Genomic DNA, 19,802 nt, shown 5'->3' on the forward strand with positions numbered 1-19,802 from the left:
TGGCTTGTGCAATGCTGCTCATTCACCCTTCAGATTCCCTCTCACCTTTCCTCAGTACCTTCCCAATTTCCATCCATGAGTGTCTGTATACTTGAGATCTCCAGTGTTGCTATTAGCATAATTTTTACCGCACTACCAATTATTGAAGTTATAAAAGCGCATCCAAAATAAGGAGCAAAAAGTGAGTCATTTCAGTGCCTCAGTTTTTGACTGCCTTTTTCATGGATGTTTGCAAGACATCTCTGGCTGAAATAGTAAGTGACAGGAAGAGAAAAGCAGCCTCCATGCTGTTTCTAAAGGACACCGTCCCATAACTCCCATAGCTTTATAACAAAATTTTAACTACCTTCTTGGTTTTTTAAAAAGTATTTTTAAGGAATATTTTGTCTTAAATATCCTTTGCTGGGATACTGAGTTTGACCCATGTGAGCATAGCTGCCATAATCTACCTCTTACTGTTAGTTCTTGGTAGAGCTGCTGAATTTGGCTCCTGTTGAATTGTGTGTATTATTTAGGCTTAAAAAGTTCCTTCCTTTGGACATTTCTGAGCTGCTTTCCAAGAAGCCATTGCTTCAGAAAAAACACAAAATTTCTTTCTTTAAATTGTGTCCCTATGTAGCATTTTACCACTTCATATATGATTAGGTGAAATCATTTGATATGGAACGGCATTTAAAATTTATTGTCAGAAAACATACTGGGGATTCGTTCCGTACCCAAGAGCCACCCGCTTCTACTGGTGGTGAGACCAGGAGCGTGAAATGGTTGTGAGGAGAAAGAAGAAAGTACAACAGCAGCCACCTTCTTCATCTTTCTTATAATTGCAAACTTTTCATCCTTTAAATGATTCCTTCCTACTTTTCCAAATGTGAGGAATACCAAGAGGGGAGAACAGGATACAAAGGACTGCCCTTATCCTTGTTTCTTGCTGCCTGCATGGGCTGCACCAGTAGATGGGGTAGAGCATGATAGAATTAAGATGTGTCACAATGAGGGGAATAGCAGAAAGCATCCATTCCCCACCTGACAGGATTTCTTGAAAAAAATCCTACCTCCCTGAGGCACAATTCCTCCCTAAAATCCATGGAGGATAGGGGCAGGGAAGAAGAGCACACAAGCAAAACTATGCCTAATGGGGCAACTGAGTACACTCAGAGCAGGAGTTACATAAATACGAAAGATAAAATAAAGCAACATGTAGGAAGACAGCAAGTGTTAGCTCCTCTCTTAGCTGGAAGAATGTATGCATCTACTTAGATTTTTTGGAAGATGTTCAAAGGCTTTCTTTGTTTTTAGAGATACACACACATTGCTTCCCATTATTCAGGAATGTTTCTTTTCTTGGGCCAATTTCTTCTGTGCATGAGATGAGTATAGGAAAACCTCCGGGTAAAGTGTTTAAAGTGACGAAAGCATAGAACTTGAAACAATTTTTACAGTGGTTTCATATATTTTTCTATCATTTTAACCTACCTAAGCACTGCTTTGAGAGGAACATTTAAAACATTTGCTTTACACATTTTGCGAAAGATTTATAATAATACTAAACGTTGTTCTGTGCTATTTCGGGATGAACAAGTACAAATGCATTTCTGTAATACATTTATTTCTTTGTTTCTCAGGTAAAGAATAAAAGTGACTTAAAAACATATTTTCAGTTTAATTACATGTAATGTTTCCCCAGTGTAGTTTTCCCTGAAGGTAGATAAAAATAATCTAGCCTTACTTGACTGGCTTTTCTATGACCTACAGTTCAGCCCATGGCTTTGTAATTGCCTTTTCTCCTCTTTACCTCCCTTCCTCTTCCTCTGTGCTTTTCTTTTCCCTCTATTCTGCTGCCTTTCCAGTCGAATCACTCCATTTTCTCCTCCATTCTCTACTTTTGCTTCTTTCTTGCACTTCAATATCAAACTCCTAAATTTTGCTTTTCACAAGCCTCCATTCTTTATTTCTTTTTCCTGCATCACTGAATAAGTCTCATGACCTTCCTAGATTTCCTCCACTACAAAGTAATTTCCTCCTCCAGCAGACATCTTTATTTCTTAACAGAAAGTACTACTTCTCCATAGAAGTAGTTGAAAAGTTCTCAATTTAAGCAGTTGAGTAGTTGAGTAGTTGAGAAGTTCTCAGTAGTTAGGGAATCTGTTCTTAGAATTTTTGTAGCCTATTTTCACTCTCTGAATCTTCCCTGTTAAGTACACCTTTTGTTCGCTGGATCTTAGCAACTACTTCTAAAAGACTATAAAGTCTTTTTAATTTATATCCACTTACTTCCCTTTCTTATATTTTCCCTAACAACACCTCCTTCTCAATATTTTCTCCATCTGTCCTGATAAACCTGTTTTCCTCTCTTTCCCAGTTTTCTCTTGTTCACATTCCCGACTTTTGAATCAGATACTGACTCAGTTAACCTATGTGAGATGTGTACATCCAAGCACAGGAACTGTACCACAGAATTGCCTCTTTCTTTTTATTGCCATCCACTGCAAAGGAATTCTGAATGACTAGTTCAGATACAGGTATTCACCAAGTTAGAGAAAACTTATTCCATTCTCATGCTCAAATAAATCCAGAAAGTGGTGAAAACTCCATCTACGGGACTCACCTGTTTCAGACTGGGCCTGAATGTGCCGCTACTTCAGGAATTCATTACCCTACCAAGTTTTGGGCTGGACTAGGGGAGAGGGGTGCAAAAAGGATGAGCTGGTTAGGAGGCAATGTCAGGCTGTTGCAAGGAAAGGCAAACATCTCCCTGGCATGACAAACTGTGCCAAGGTACGTAAGCAAACCTGCTGTTCTATCAACACGTACAAAGCATCAGCAAGACTAAGTCGTCCAGTCTGGAGTGCTAGGAAATATCAACTCTGAGGAGAAGTTGAACCACCTTGGATCATTTATCTTAAAGAAGAAATGTCTGAAGGGGCATATGACAGTAACTTTCAAAAACATAAAATATTGATGGCACATAGGACAAGATGCAAAGTTGCAACAGAAATGTGATTTAGAGCTTTTTTAAAAAATATATTTCTGTAACTGTTGCCTGAATCAAAAATATCTTACACTTCGTCTGTGTGTATGTATGTGTGTAGAAATCTGTATGTTTAAAATGCCTTTCACAGGAAAGCCAGCTGGTGAGTGCTAAGCTGTAAACTGAGGCTCACGTTTCACTGACCCATGTCTAGGGAATAAGGAGAGTACTGCTCTTCTGATTCCTGAAAAGGGTGTGTTTGTCACCACCTTTCTTTTCCTTTTGTCTATAGAGGAACTGAGCACAGCTTGGGGCTATCAGCTGAGAAAACAAGAGCAAGCCTTTAAATCATAAAGTACACACAATTGGGTGAAAAGTATCAGAGTCTGGCTTTTTTGGAGAAGGGACTGGCACCTCCATCCTGTAATTGTTTTAGGCTTTTATTTCATGTCATTGGGAACTCAAATGCACGCTTTTCTATCAGATCAGTTTTTTAACATCTTCTCATCTGTATGTGGCTTCCACATCACAGAAACATAAAAGCCCAACAGAAATAGGAGAGAGAGAAATATTAGAGAAGTAAAAGTTTCAAAATGAGAAATGAAGTTTTTCTAACACATTCAACAATGTTCAGATAGAACTAGCAGGGGAGACATACTGAGGTGGATCAAAAGTGACAGAAAGACAGCTGTGCATACCTGGCACACATTTGGTGGAATCATACAACATCTGTATATAATAAGCCCTGCAGATTTTGTGTTTGGGAAGGATTCACTTTTCCAACTTTTATTGTTTATTTCTTAGGAGTGATTCTAACATGCTCTGGCTGCCAAATCAGTTTATTTTTGGCAGCCGTCATTAATGGATAATGCATATTTTCATCTTGGAGACAAGTGCGTTAGGTCTCTACTTCTTAAACATTGCACAGTCATTTTTTCCACCTCCTGTTCAGCCTAATTCAGTGAAGCATAAGTGAAAAAGGCTGACATTTAATGTGGCATGACACACCTTGAAATAAAGAGATGGACAGTACTGACCACAGTAGGAAAAGTATCTGCTCTTTGTAATAGTGAACTTAAGGGGTTGTGTTCTTTGATAATGTCAATCAGCATAGCTGCAGCGATTTACGTCGTCTGATTATTTAGCCAATATTCTGAGCACTGGATGAGAGGAGTATATTTTTAATGCATCTTACCAAGACGTGAAGTGTTATTGAAACTGAACACTCAAGAATCATATTTTCTTTGCAAATTCTTCATCGTTATTTATTCTCCATCATTATTCCTATAAGCATATTTTATATTTCAGACAGGACAATAGTTTTTGAGAGGCCTCAATGGTGATGAGTTAATTATTAAGAAGAATGATGAAAAATATTACCAGTGCTTTAATTTCTTAAAAAAATCTGCCTCTGTCATATATACACATCTGTGCAGAACATACATGCATGTATGTATATGTGCACATTTTTTTTCAGGACTTATGACTGTTCCCAGGCTCTTCTTTCAGTAGTAGTATATTACTTGTAGATGCAATCTTGCAATGTGATTGACATCAATAGAAGTTGAAGCTAGTTATCAACTTACATTTAAGGTGTCATCCTTGCAAACAGTAAATTTTACAACTTAGACTGCTTGCACCTCCAACACTAGTTTCTGAATAAAAATAGGGATGTTACTGACCATCAGAAAAGGAAAAGCAATTATTACTGGGTACTTAGGAATAACAGTAGTTATATAAAATGTCAAGAAATTAAGTTTCTCTTTCTTATAAACTAACCGTTCTGTTTTTTTCTTCAAAACAACCTTTCTTTTTTCTTTACTTGCTCCTATGAATTTAGTAATGGATTTCCTTACTCCTGGCATAAAGCACCAAACTTTCTATCAAAGTAATTATCATGTTATACATGGCAGAACAACATGGTTTGGTTAAACCTCACACATGTTAGGATGTTTCTGAACTGTGTATCAACAAACCTGTAAAGTAGGATTCTGTCTCCAGCGCTCCACGAATGCTGAGCAGTCATTATAAAAGTCTGAGAAACGTGTTTAATGATATGATGACTGGGTTAATGACTACACAGTGAACTGGACAGCATAATCCCTGGGAAGCAGGACTCAGTTTACTATATCAATCAACTAAGTATTTAATATAAAAATGGAACAACTACCACTGGAGTAGCTGAGGGAACCTTACGCCAATATATCACATAGCCTTGTGACTATAGCATTTCCTGAGAAGGTGGAAAAACGTGATATGAGGATGCTTCAAACAAGGTTTAAAAGAAAGTGACTGCCATTGCCATTTATGGCATTCCTTTTGGGATGACAAGTAAGTTCTGCCTTGGCCTAGCAGAGTGGACCCCAGGTAACATGAGGCAGAGAGACACATTAAGGAGCAGCTAGAATCTACAAGACTTAGGATTTGGTAAAAAGTTGTTTTTTCTAAAATACACTTTTTAAACTGAATGATCTTGTGTTGACCACAGAATGTTAAACAAGATAAGTACTCAGTCAAATTAGAGAAAATGCTTTGCAGCATTTCAAAAAGTTGAAGAGGAATATTTGTAACAGCAGCTGGTTATAAGACCAAGGAGAAGAGACTTGCAGCTAACGTTTGAAATTTCATCCAGATGATTTTGAGAAAAGCTGCAAAAAGTTTGGTTGTCCCGTAGGAGAAATATTTTGTCCTGAATGATTTTGCTGAGGCAGGAGAATAGTAATAGTTACACCAATAATAGTGCCATTGCATTCCCCTCCCCTTTCCCTTGGTGTAATAAATCACAAGAGACACAGGAGTTGCTTCAGTAAAAAAATTAGTAATGGGACAGTGATCGAAATTCTGCATTTACTTCTTGTAAATATCCTTGCAAGTAACATGGAAAACTTTGAAGAGAACGTCACTCATGTAGGTGTCTGTTCTATTGTCAAAAGATGTGTTCAACAGCTTCAGGGGCATGTTAACAACCTATCTGACATCAAAGCTGTGCACAAAGCTGTGTTGAACCTTTGTCTAGAGTCTTCACTTTTAACTAAGGACATGGGTAAGAGGTTTGAAGAGTGGCTGGTTGTGGAGGTCAGTAGGTGGGAAAAACAGCAGTTCTATAACTCACCTTCAGTCAATTTAACGGCAAGACAAACTCAGGATGATGAGAACCGTGCCAACCGCGTATGTGTGCTGACATGCTGCAGAATGTGTTTCATGATTCATCAGCCGCACTGTGATTGATTGGCCCAGCATCTTGGCAGAGCCCAGAAATTTTTTACTTGTCTCTGACTGTATTTTGTGGTTCTTCAGGCAATCTCTGATTGATTGGCATGCGGGCAGAGTCTAGATTCTTTTTCCATGCCCTCGAATATTTGTTTGATGATTCATCGTACACAGCTTATTAACTGGCACATTGGCAGAGTCCAAAGTTTCTTTACATCACAAAACACTGTTCTATGATTTTTCAGGTAAATCAACTGTTTCCTGCTGACACTAGTAGCTAAATTCTGCTAGTGTGAACTGAAGGGAAGAATATGACCTTCAGGTTAGAGCTAGTTAGAGCAGAGTTGGAGGATGGGATCATACTGTTCAGCCAGGGGGAACAGCAGTTCCTTTCGCTTGAATGCATAGTTGGTCATTGCAAATTTTAAACAGCTGAAAAAAACTCTTACTTTGAAGAGACAGTCTTAGAAAATGCACAGTGAGGAGGTTAGTTTTACGTATTAATTCTTGTTAATATAAATCTGATAATCTCACTGAATCCAAGCATGACTAAGGACAGGAAGACCTCATTTCACTCTGTAAAGAGAGTAGATTTTTAATGACACCGTAAGTGCTGCCTCTTGCCTTGCACCACCAAATCGTACCACTGCTCTCTAATTGGCTTTTAACCACATACACATTACTTGAAAGTCAAAGGGGAGATGTTTAAAGCTAGCAACAGCTTTAGCAGGATCCACTCGCACTATGACACGGCAACGACAGACCAGTTTTTGTTTTGAACACTTGCAACACAGTTATTCTTAGGTCATCACTTTTTTCCTACACAAATGGATAACATTTGTCCAAGACAATGGACCCACAATTTGTAATTCAAAAAATGATTTCCTTAGGATTATGTGTCATTGTGCAAGAATCAGTTCCATGATAAACGTTTCTGGGAAGTTGATCTTCTGTCTAGGAAGATGAATTTACTTCATGAAGTCAGTTTTCCTCCCACAGTTATTGAAACATAAAGACCATCATCTCAAATACATACATTATCATCTAGGAAAACTATATCCCACATATTTCTACACGATCTCTGCACCTTTCTCCAACTCTTCTTCCACTACTGTGTTTCCATGGATATGGTTACTGTGTATCCATATCTATTTTATAGCCTGTTTGGAGTCCATGCACAATCCCTTTCAGGAAAACAGATAACATGAGAAATGGAGCCTGAACTGTAGTTGTGACTCTTGTTATTCAAAGAGATAAGTATGGGTTTTATTTGGTTTCAACCTCTCTGCCCCCATAATTATCCTATTTTTTGTGTCCGCTCTAGAAATAAGGAAGAACATAGATTAAGCTAGGTTTTACATGTATCAGATAACACAAGTTGTTGCTCCTTGAGTAATCTCAAGGAATATATGGAAAATGAGAGCAAAAGGACATATGGCTTTTGAAATGTAGAGGAATGAAAAAAGAAATTGATTCCTTTCTGATAGGCAGGTAAAATAAAGGCATTAGGACTAAAATTGTACGATGAGCAGAAAAATCATAGAAAAGCAGTGAAAATTTTGAAAGAATTGAAAAGGATACCTTTGAGTGAAAGACATGAGCTTGATAGCGTAAGTCGCTGTATTGGGAACAAGTGATGAAGGCAACATTTTCTAACTGGAGAGGGGCTAGGATGGCCTCCTAGATTAAGAGACACAAGTTCTGCTGACTGAAGGAGAAGAGAGTTCTTCTTTCTTCCTTTCCCCTTTTTGTGTAAGATTTCCTTCTCCAGGCACACGTCTCTGGGCATCTCTATCACTGGAAAGTGCAACCTCATTCTACAATTCAAATTTCAAAGAAGACTTCACTAAGTGAGTTAAAACCTCTGTTACTAGGCAGGGATCCAACTTCCTCCCCAGTACACGTTTATATTTGTACTCCCTGCGGTTTGATGCAGCTAAGATGTCATATGTTGTCATGGACTTCTGTAGGTCTCTCACATTGCAGGTGGGGGTGCTCATTTCAGCTCTTTTATTGTTCCTTTTCCTTTCTTCATAAAAAGATTGGTAATGACACTTTCCCAGTTCTCCAAACCTTATCCACATGAGAGATGTTTATTTATATAGCCAGATTTGTTAAGAAAGATTACTAGAAAAATCACTGTTTCCTCCTTGATTGAGGTTCTCTTCTTTGGATTTTGGTTTACAATGACTAAAGTTAAACTGACTCCTTCTTCATTTTAGCTGATAAGAAAGGCTCCTTTCATCTTAAATTACACTGCACAAGAGATTTCATCAATTTATTAATATTTTTTTAAAGATCTAGTTAAATGGAAACAGTTTCTTTTTTTATTTTTTCTTCCTGCAGGAAAGATCTCACTTGGTGTAAGACTGTGTTTTCCCTGCTTCTTGGCTTATTTTAATACTTAGCAATAAATTCAAAACAAATAATATAATCCACATGAGAGGAAAGTTGATGGGAATGAAAGCAAAGAACTCAGCTGTGCATTTTTTAAATAACTGGGCTTCAGTTTACTCCAAAGCCATCATATTTTTTTTTACCACATTAGGAACTAAGCCCTAAGATGCTATTCATGAGTCTTTAGAAACTGAGCAAAAAACCAGCCATTGTGCTGGGGCCCCCGGATGTGCTTATGTTGTCTATGAACTGGTCTAAAAAGACAATGTGTAACGTGTAATGTGCACTGACTTGCATCTTGTGAAGTCACTTATGCACTTACCAAGAGCAAAACACTGGCGTGTAAACACTTTAATTTTAATTGGTGCATTTTACTCTCATTTTGCTCATTTTGTGGCCATTTGTGAGTGTTCAAAGAGTGGAAAATTGTCCTTGTAAAACCAGGGGAAAGTTTAGGTCAGACTTATTATAAAATCCAACGTAGATAAAATAGGGGCCAAGGGGGTCCATTTAAAGATATTGCTTACTAAGACAACATTCAGCTAAATTTATCACTAAAGTCTTCTGAGAATGAGAGGGACAGATGTCGGCATGCAACTTGTGCATTGTGCATATCATTTGCCTACTGTGGTTTATTCTTTTTTTGTTAACTTTCTTTTGCATTTAAGTCTTTTGCCAATTTTTGGGTTAAAAATTCAAGCAGTTTAGAAAACACTTGTATATTTTCATTAAACAATACTTTCATATCCGTTTATACTTTGCATTTTAACATCAAACTATGGAAAAATATGTACTGCAAAGATGGGTGTATTTGTAAATAAAGCTGAAAACAACTCTGACTCCCCATACTATGCGTTACTAGTGCTGTGAATTTGACATTTAAAAATGGGAAGATAATGGAAAAAGATGTAAATGGAGTCAAATTATGGCAATTTGGGGCCCTTAGCTACACTGCAATCTATTATTTCTGTTGTGGTCCGGTATTGACAAGCTGCAGAAGACCTCTTTGGGGATCCCTTCCTGTCTTTTGGAGCAACGGCAGGGAGATAGCAGCGGGGCCTTTTGCCCTTGAGTAGATGACAGTGGCATCATGGTGACCTCCTGTATTCAGTTTAGCAGCAGCTACGAAGGAGAAAGAGTGGACCACACCATCTCCTCAAGCCTTTGCATTTCTGTATATGCTTATATACCTTTTGATCTCAGAAACCAATTAATTATCTGAGGTGTACTTATACGTAGAGAAGGAAAAAGGGATAAGTTGATAACCCACAGCTTGTGTTATTTTTTCTAGTGAAATCCAGATAAAATCACTGTTTAGTTTTGAGTACATAGGTTCTCATAGAAATATGTTTTATTTGCATACCTGTGGATTCCAAAATCATACTAATAAATAAATCTGGCCACTGTAATTTGAAAGAAAATCAAGATATTCTTATGCAATAAAATGTGTCCTGACATTGTTGTTAGCTACTGAAGAAGAGTTAGACAAAATTATTTCTGGAGAGACTCTCAAGTATGTAACGTTTAGCATCTTTGTGTTGCATGATTGCCCATGATCAGTAGCCTTAGCAACAATACTGGTACTAGTTTGCATATTTACAGGGTAAGGATAGCACAGCCCTGGTGTATTACCCCCTTTACTGGCCCGTGGATACTACCAGGTTGGTGAATAGTTTTGTGTACTGAGAACCCATTATTTCCACCTCGCAGGCCATCAGTTTGGAATTTCTCCTTTAATGACCTTTTCCAAGTAACTATTGCATTATCATAAGAATTCTGACTCCAGTCCCATATCAGACTGGGCTTTCATGGAAGGCTGGCTATAATTTACAGCTTAGTCTTTTACGAAGAATAATATATGTATCTGTCTGTCTAGAGAGAAAAATATTTCTAAATAGTAAATGAAGCAGCATTTTCATAAGGGTGCCTAATAACATTTACGGTAAATACTAGAATACAACGAACGCTGGAGTATGTTTCCAGTTACATGTAATTAGTGGCAAAATCCAACAGGTGGCACAAAAGTATTTGAATTTTATATTGATTTAAATCGTATGCGGTTAAATTACCAAATAAAATACAAGGGTATTTTTGTATTAAAAAAAAAAAAAAAGGCGGGCGGGGGTGCCGGGGCGGGGGGGAGGGAGGAATAAAAGGAGGCGGAAAGCCCGCGCCGTGGGTGCTGGCAGCGTCGGCCAGGTGCCGAGCGGCCCCGGCCCCTCGGGACGCCTCGCTGTACTCGGGGAGCGCAAACCCAGCTCCGCACCCTGCGCCCGGCAGCGGCGGGCGGGCGGCGGCGCCGGTGGTCGCGGCCGTTCCCGCGGCGGGCGGAGGCGAGCGCGTCCCGCCGCCGCCACCGGAGCCTCCGGCCGCGCGGGGCTGCGCGGGGGCGGGCGGGGGGCGCCGCCGCGCCGGGCGGCCGGCGCGGAGGAGCGGGGCGGGCGCCCTCCGCTGGCAGCCGCGCAGATTTCAGCCGCGGCCAGCAGGGAGCCGCGGCCCGGCGCCGCCCCGGGGTAAGCGGAGCGCTCGGCGGCTGCACCAGCGTTGCCTTAAATTATTGCTGGGGGGTACCACTAACGGGGGGGTTTGGGGCACATCGGCTGCGGAAATGGATGTTGAAATGTTAAGTCCAGGCCTTTGAGCAGATTAACAATGAATGCGTTAACATCAGTTACACGATTACTTTCTTATTAGCAAGTTATTTCAGTGGGCCAGGTAACTCTTACTGAGGCTTTCACTTGCAAACTTGAATGTAGGAGGTGTGTAAGGAGCAGTTGAAATCTGCATGAAATGGTACACCTAAAACAGGAATTTGAGCATAAGTCAAGGCATATATGAAAAGATGAACAGTGCATAAAAGAACTTACTGAGTGCTGAATTAACTAAGAGCGAGGCAGAGAAAGAGAAATGAGAGGGAAGTTGGAGAGCTGTCATTGGAATTAAAAAGGGAGCTCCAGTTTGGTATAAGTAAAAATGGAACAACGTGTCTGTAGTGAAGCTCTATAAGAGACTTGCACTTGTGATAAAAGAAATTAATTCATGCCATTTTACTTTATATGTTTATTCATAATTAAGCAAGGGTATGACAGCCCATCATCTGTGACTTGTAATAAAGCCAGTTTAAAAAAGAGCCTGTGCAGGTGTCTGAAATAGGATCCAGTTTCCAAGGAACACACTTGTGATTTGTGTTCCTATAGGATCAAACTGTAGCAAAGCATGGTAGTAAATGGCAAACATACTGCCATTGACCAGAAGAGAGCTTCAATTTAGACTCAAGGAGCAAGCAAATTGCACCACAAAGCAAACGAAGGAGCTGCGGGCTGAAGTAGAAGCTGGTTGTTAGGATGTGGTGTTGGGCAAGCCCTGTTCTCAGGTTGGAACAGACATTCGTGATGTGTGCTTTACTTTGTTTGCAGCCCATGAAAGGTTCAGAAAGAGGTCAGTCTGGTAAAAGATTGAGGAAAAACATCATAGCTCATTTGTCTCAGCTCAATATCCTATTTTCTAAATGGTTGGAATAAGTGAATGTAAAGACTTGAACTGGAGGAATGAAGTGTTTTTCCTGGCAATCGACTTGCCTGGCCAAACTCTGTATACTGCAGAACATATCCTTTGAAAGATACTGGGCTGCCAGGTCTGGTTGTGTGCTGTCCTTCAGAACCAGGCCCAAGAAAAACAGGCCCCAGAGCTATTGTCGATCTTTTAGCAGTACTGAAAAATTAAGCAAAAAACAGTTCAGTTATTTGATGGTCCTACTGAACAAAACCCCCAAACCTGGCCACAAAAAAAATACACCTACAAATTTGGGTAGAGCTGACAATCACAAGTGTCTGTTGTGAAAGTCATTGACCTGCTAGAGAAATGAAAGGATATAAAGAAGAAGCAAGAAGTAAAGTACAGAGCAAATCTAAAATTTTAGTTCTGTTCCAGGCAGCTGAAGAGCAGTAACACAGGTTTGTCTGTGAATCTTTAAAAGGTGCGTGAAATGCACTGGAATGGTGACTATTTGGTCAAGCTAAAATCTTAGTACATGTGATAAATATGAAATACAAACATTAAGTGTCTAGGAAATAAACAGAAATTACAAAATGTTAGGGCCCTGAGTACACCGATAGTCCATAATGCCCCTGACCAGCTTCACCTGGGGCCTTGCCCCCCGTCCCCTGCCCATGGGCCCATGTAAGGTCATGCCTGGGGCTTTAGGCCTGGCCCGAGTGATGCTGGAGGTGTGCCTGTGGTCCTGCTGCCAGGAAGGACCGAACTCATCTCCTGGACAGACCCTCAGATGTACGTTATTGCAGGACATCTCTGGTCTTGTCTTTGGCTTTGTCTCCTGAATATACTTTGGATCCCACGTTATCTCCAGTCCTGTCTCTGGTCCTGTCTCATTCTGCTCTTGTCTGGACTCCCTGGATGGACCCTTCATTGCTTTGCCTGGTCTGGGATTGTCAGTGGACCTTGTTACCGCTAAGTAGCCTGCTCCTCTGACCATGTTCGGATGCAGTGGGACTGTGCCCTTATCAGTGGGGGCACTACCTGAGCTGGGATGACCCCTGGCTTGCTGCTTGGGGAGCAGATGGCCCTTGCTGCTCCTTGACACACAGTGAACCCTTCTAATTCATTGAAATCAATTAGACCGTGGCTGATAAACATGCTCTTACCCCAAACAGAGAGAACTGAGCCTGCAGATTTGACTTCTGAAAACTGAAGAAACCTGCAAAACCAAACTAACGGATGAAATAATAATTGGTTTGGATTCCAGTAAGATAAATAATTGTGTAATAAGGGGCAGGAACAGCATCCTAAAAATTTCATCTGTAGAAGTTCCCTATAAAGAAATGGATTAGGTGAGGCAAATTGCATGAAAGCAATGTTTTCACAGTTTTTTCAGTGAATGAAGTTTCCTGGCTCCAGGGATAGAAACCATAATAGCAGCTACATGTAATGAATAGGAGCCCAGTAAAGAGGACGGAGTTGTTGAATCTTGTCTTGAAACTTCTTAATGGAATGAAATTAGCACAGTTTTTTGAAATAGAAACAGTGCCTGTCGGTTTTGCCAAATAACTCTCTTAAACAGCAGATACTCAACAAAGGGAAGTGCTCCTGCAGCTGCGTAGGGTGAAGCTGTGGATCTGGTAAAAATGGGACTGGAAAAAAAAGCACACTTGGAAAGAGAAAGCACTTGTTCCAGGACACTAGTGGTCTTTTTTTTCTTTTTTTTTAAAAGGAATGTGTCTGACTAATAAACCCCTACAATGGAAGAAGGCTGAGAGGGGACGGGCAAGGGTGAGGTGTCCATGAAGCTCAGGAATAATGCGGGGAGTGACTTACTGCAGCTGTTGCAGAGAATTGACTTTATCTCAACACAAAGGGGACCAGACAGTGGCCTTGTTTTAGATAAACAGCTATGTCAGTGGATCAACTGTGAATATCTCTGAGTTAGCTGGACCAACATGGGGGGAAGCATATATGTGGTTCAGCCCAACATACAGAATAAAAACTGAACAACTAATAAAATAATTTTGAAGAGAGCAATGGGCTTGAGGTGGTTTCAACCCACGTATTCCTTCCTGGCAACTGGGGATGCCCAGCATATTACAGAGGCCAGTAATGGGAATCACACTGGTATTGTGATTGAACTGTATATTGCAATCACTATATTCTCCTAAGCGTAACTTACACTTGTATTGTAATTTCAGTATATTACTGTATCACTCTACTAAATAAAAAATCCCATGTAACATCAAACATCTTCAAAGAAGTAAATTATTGTATTAAACATTACACCCTCCGTATGTGGAATATCTAAAAGAACCTGGTCAGAGAGTATTGAACTCTGACAAGGAAGAACAGCAAAACCCAAGATAGATGTATAGGACCGGTGTAGCACAAGATGTATTGTGAAGAACACTGATCCGTTCAATAGTGGTCTGACCAAGAAACAGATCAAGAAATATGGTTGTTTACTATCCCTATTTCCCATTTATAGTTTTTTTCAGGATTTTGGATTGCAAACTGCTCAAACAGCAAGCTGTAAGATAATAAAGATATTATGTTGCATATATGCTTAGGTATTTATAGCATACAGAGATGATGTTATGGTGTGGGGTAAAAACTTTTGAAATTGAAACACTTACGAATAAGTGTGATAAGTGGATGACCAAAAATCTGAAATTAAGCCCAAATAAAGCAGAGCCGCTTCCAAAACAAGTTATATTCTACGGACCTACAGTCGAGGAGGGGGAATTTCCCCTAACAGTGACAACATAAATTACATGGGGATTACTGGCACTGTAAGCACTCCCAGATGTGTGGAGTTTTACAGTATTTAAAAACAGCTGCTTTAGTGCCTGGAGAAGGAAATCCATTTGAGTGTGACTTGGCACTGACATGGTTAAAAACAGCTGTGTTGGCTTTCATGGGTTTCAGAACAGATTCTCGCATGCATAGGCTTGGATGGTCTTGAAACAAACAAAAAACGCTACAAGCTAGTGGCTTAGAAAGAAAATCTGAGCTATATACAAAGAGAAGAAAATGCATCAGTGCCCATTGAGTAAGTTTAAAGGAGTATTTTCACTGCTCAATTGTGTATGATGAGTTTCTGTGGGTAGGACACGCTCTTTAGAGGCAAGAATCCTGGTGGTCAGACTCTGGATTGATTAGAAAAACTGATGATTTCATGATGAGATAGACGTGGCACTGTTGAAGTTTGAGCTGCAGTGGTTTGTAGGGAAAAGCTGATAGCAGGTTTCACTCTGAGTTGAAAAGGGGGGATAAGTTTGCTTTTCTTTTTTTGCAGTAAATGTAACTAGCTATATGATTATATGATTGCAGGTGATGTGGACACAACTGAGATACTTTTACATTAAGTAACTGGTAAGTATGGCTGTGGTAGCACAGAACACAATTTAATCTCTAAAACTCAGATGAACCTATCAATAAACCTAAATTAAGATGCAGCTGCCTTAGCTGAACTAAGATATGTAATGCTAGGGTACCTGAGCTGGCTGTTTGAAAACTAATGTAGATTTGTCTACATAAGCTGTGGTTGGATGTTTATTTTGCAGCGTACACAGATGCTAAAAGAAATAGAAAAGCCTTAGAAAAAAATACCAGGAAACTTGTTTAAAAAAATGGACGGTATACCTTACACAACTTACAATGTGATATCTCCCAAGAATTTCAAAATAAAACCTTCTTGATATAATCGAAAAGCTTATATTTTTAGCTTATAGTTTGAATAATTGTTTAAAGAATTAGGAACAATTAGTGACTGATTAGGATGCTCGTTGGTACAATGGAAGAAGAGTCTCCAAATTGGTCATGATTTCAAGTCCACTCGACTTTTATCTCCTACAAAGGAATATCAGTAGCTCATATGAATCATGACTGATTTATGGCTTTCTCTGAGTAAACGTGATCTGAAATGGGTTGCATGTTTTGTATCAGGCTGTTAGGGTTATCCCTTGAGCCTAATGTATTTGAATAACTGCAGAGGTGCTGCAATATTAGCGAAGGTGCTGAACAACTGTCAGCTTTGACTGAAGCAAATCAAAGGCTTTTTGAGTCTTATATACCAAAATCAAACAGCAGGTAACTGTTGAAAATACTGATGAAATGTTTATGTAAGCTTGTGAAGGGAAAATTCATTGTTTTGCATAAGATGAAATTCAGAGATGCAGTCTGTTGTGATGTGACCTCAGAAGATATAATAATGTGTAACTGTTTACCTTGACTGGAATTTTGTAAGAAGATGTAGATATGTGTTGTATTAGCAGAAGAATGAAACTATGTAAATGCTGCTGCCTTAATGATAAGTGATAGACTGAAACTCTAAATGGTAGGCATTTTGGAATGAGATTCTTTGTCATGTTATTGCTCTTCTCTTACAGTTGTCTCACCTATCCTTGCTTTGTGTGAAAATACAATTCCAATAATATATACTTTGATTTTTTTCTCCATTTCTGTTAGATTATGAGTTAAAGTTATTCTTTAAGAAAGCCTTAACTGAGGGATTTAATGCTACCTTGGTGGCTCTCAGCTGTTGGAAGTACGAAAGGTTTTGAATAATCCTTTCAGAGGCATTATACCGCATATGCTTAGAACCAGTTGACATTAAGCTTGCCCAAAGTAATCTGTCCGCAGGATCATCCTCTCAAAATTTCATAATTTCATATAGAATCATTCCAAAATGTCACATTGGGTTTTTTTGTTAGTAACTTCCATGGTTAAAACCTCCACTGGAATTATTTCCTCATGGCTGTAAGAGTCCAGTTTGGTGTGAAGAATTTGAGAAGATCAGCAGCCAAATAACCAAAAGAGTGAGACCATAGGGCAGGAAAGAAGAATGTCAAAGGGTGTTGTTTTAAAAAATAATAATAACATTTTTTTTAAAGGAGGGTGTATTTTTGGGTTGTTTAGTGAGGCTCCTGGGTGTACCCAATCCTGTCAGGTCCAAAGGTTAGCTGATAAGTTGGCTAAAAGGATGCAAAGGACCTGTAAGCCTGAATCCAGTTGTTTCTGCTGCTCCTTTACCTTAGTAAGACCCCAACCTCATGGGAGAGCTTTAAAAATAGTGGTAGCAAAAATGGAATTTAAAAACTGTTAACAAGCATCACATTCTATAGAAAAAATGATGAACACGTGTGGTGAAGAGAGTTATCACTGAACTCACCAGTTCAGTAACCTAGAAAGAAGGGATTTTTTATGAAAGACAAGAAAGGTGAAAAGCCCAACCATATATATAATGGTGCTTGACCAGGTACGAAACTAGGAGGCACAGAATTATTCAACTACATGTAGACTGTTGGATCAATCTGATGAACCTCTTAGATGACAACGATAAGGAGGAGTAAGCAAGAGGAAATTTAAAGTCTTAATTACACAATCAAAACTATGGTATAGTTGAAATAGAAGACAGGTGATACGACATGATAGAGAAGACAATAGTCATTGCCCAAACAAAACTCTGTAAGGAGACTGTATAACAAAGAGGTACGTTTTCATATTCTGAGATCCATAATGCAGAGGTGAGTTAAGCCTACTGAGGTTTTCATCAGTGATGAGGAAAAATCAAAGGCCACTATAATAATAGCAGTTCATGAGTAGCCACCAAACCAGCTGGATAGGAGTTTTTGCTAGCAATTTGCAGAATCATCCAGAACATAGGATTCAGTGATAATAGAAGATTTTAACTGTCTGGATTGCTTTTGGGAAAAAAATATAGCAGAATAGGTCTTTGAAATGTACTAATGATGTTTTTTTAATGCAAATGTTGGAAAAAACAACTAGAGGTGAAAATATTCCAGATCTGATTTCTTTTATTAGGAACGAATGGAAAATGTTAAGGTAGAAAGTGACTTTGATGACAGCGATCAGGAAGTGATAGCTAGGAGGACTAATGGCAAAATAAAAATGTTTGATTTTAGGGAAGCAGACTTCAATAAACTCAAACATCTGGAGGATATAATTTTCCGGGAACTTGTCAGAGAGATAAGGGAGCTAAAGGGAGGCAGAGATTCCTTAAATACATGAGTAGTAAGAACATAAATAATATTCTATTTTGGATGGAAGATAAGAAGCATAGTAAGATAGCAGCTTGTTTAAATCAAGAATTCTTCATTTACCTCAGGTGAAAGAAGGATTCAGGGAGGAAGAAGGAAAAAGAACAGGTTATTCTAAGAAGCACAGCAAAAGCAGGAAGATAATGGCACAAAATAAGAAACAACTTGCAAGAGTAAGAAGAAGTAATTTTTTATGTGCCCTAGCATTAAAAAAAAGTCAAGGAAATTGTCACTCAGTGGAGGCAGACTACTTTGGACAAATGACACCTAGAAGACAGATGTTTTTAATGTATTTTTTTGTTATCAATCTCCACTAAAATGATCAGCCTCAAGAGGCAGCTAATTCAGTGCTTTCTGGTGAGAGAGATAAGGTCTCAGCCTTCAACAGGGGAAGCCCTGTTTAGGATAAGTCACGTATTGCCAAATTGGCAGAACCTGAGGTACTTCCTCCAAGAGTAACTGGAGATTTACCTGCCACGGTCAACAGACACTGAGGCCAGACCTGGGATATGGTTACTGCTCACGGTTTGTGGTGCCTGAACTTTGTATTGGTAATGGAAATGAAATTTATGCTGGTATTTGAAGTTATTCTGTTTTCTACTGCTCTGTCAAGGGAGCGTGACACAGCTTCTTGTCTTACAAAATCCTTCCAGTTTCCCACCTGTAGTTAAATTCAATGAAGTCTCCTCTGAAGGAATGTAGGATATAGAGCTGCCAAGCTGAAGGGTTTTAGACTTGTGCATGTGGGGGAATGAAGTTTTATACTATGTTTTGCTGTTTTCACCTGTGGAAGCCCAAAGAAGGAATTTCTCAGGGAGTGAGAAAGGAAAGTGCTTATGTATTTTTGACCTGTGGAACACAAGCAGAGTTTATAATAAGTTATTGAACCATTTCATGCAGTCTGTTTCCACCTGTAGCATGTTGTATTTCTAAGTTTACATGTTCATGGATTTAAATAGTGTGTCCCTTGGTAGGTTTTGCTTGCAGTGGTTGTTACTCTAAAGATAATTGCTGAATGTTAGCGCTTATTTGGGTCATTGGTTTAACTTTGATCTTTGAAAGCTGGGCAAAATATCTTAGGTGTTTGTGTAAAGGCCACCTTATACCAGGTTTATGGCAAATGATAGAATAATCCTAATTCTAATCTGAAACAAGTTGTCTGTTTAGTTAAAATTATGTCAAAAGTAGTAGTCACAGAAATAGCAAATTTTTCTAGGTAATAAGTTATGCTCTATAGAAATTAAATTACTTAAGTCTTATTTTTGTGGTTTACAAATCAACATTACAGAGCTATATTTTCACAATAAAATTGCACCGTAGTGGAGGCCTAAAAATTTTGAATACAGACTCTACTGAATTATCGAGGGTTTGCATGATATATTGGGGAAAAATATGGGTATATGTATGATCTAAAGGGCTCTATACAGAGATGCTGTGCAGATGTATGGCATATATATATACATACATACACATATATATATATAAAATGTATACATGTTTATTTGTATGCAACAAAAATCCTTTTTACATACCAAGATTGTACCAATAAGGAGAGCATAATCCCTTAGATGTACATCTAACCCAAATACAGAAGTAATGAGAAATAAAGCTGTTAGGAAATAACATTTAAATAGGCATATATAATGTGTATGTGTGCACACACC

This window comes from Struthio camelus, chromosome 2, assembly GCF_040807025.1.
Source record: "Struthio camelus isolate bStrCam1 chromosome 2, bStrCam1.hap1, whole genome shotgun sequence".
Lineage (NCBI taxonomy): Eukaryota > Metazoa > Chordata > Aves > Struthioniformes > Struthionidae > Struthio > Struthio camelus.